The sequence below is a fragment of the Nematolebias whitei genome, chromosome 11 (assembly GCF_014905685.2).
Source record: "Nematolebias whitei isolate Nwh7 chromosome 11, NemWhi1, whole genome shotgun sequence".
Taxonomy (NCBI): Eukaryota; Metazoa; Chordata; class Actinopteri; order Cyprinodontiformes; family Rivulidae; genus Nematolebias; species Nematolebias whitei.
In genome coordinates this window covers 44,606,823-44,607,452 of record NC_056508.1, presented here as the reverse complement: position 1 = coordinate 44,607,452, position 630 = coordinate 44,606,823, and the positions used below count along the sequence as shown (strand labels likewise).

The window sequence follows — 630 nt, the reverse complement described above, 5'->3', positions numbered from 1 at the left end:
CTCCTCGTCGGGGAATCGAACCCCGGTCTCCCGCGTGATAGGCGGGTATATTCACCACTATACTAACGAGGAATTAGTGTTGGGCTGCAGTTCTTTGCCTGTGAATGGAAAGGTGATCCGTACTGTATATGACAGGCCCACCTTGTGGATAGTGAACTGAAACAGTGGAACAGGGGAGTTGGAGTTGATTTTTATTGAACTTATATGGCCACCACGTTGTTTAAGCTAAGAGCCATAGTCAGCACTGGGGGCTAAGCACCCCAAAAGGTCAGATCCTAGAATCACCCCTGCACAGGGTACTGATCTGGTACCAGAAACAAACCTGGTACTTGGTACTTATCTTGCAGTGGGTACTTACCTGGCACCAGTTACCAGGTACTTACTGTACTGGGCACTTGGCACCATGCACTTACCTGGCACCTAACTACTAGATACTTGATATTTACCTGGTACCTTTTAACCTGGTATAGTAAAACAATTTTTCTTTTGTCATTTATCAAAGTTTTTGAATTGCTATTAGTCTGATCCCACCCCTGAGGCTAATTTGTCATGGGATACCCTACAAGGGGCTAACTCCCAGTCAACAGACCCCAGGATCACAGGGATACTCAAACCCCTCCACCACGTTAA

At 46.5% G+C, this 630-nt stretch overlaps 1 non-coding gene across 1 annotated transcript; it reads right to left on the bottom strand.

Moving 5' to 3' along the window:
• On the bottom strand, positions 1-72 carry trnad-auc. The gene has a single exon. It is a non-coding gene; the product is annotated as a tRNA-Asp (tRNA).
• Positions 73-630: the final 558 nt, after the last annotated feature.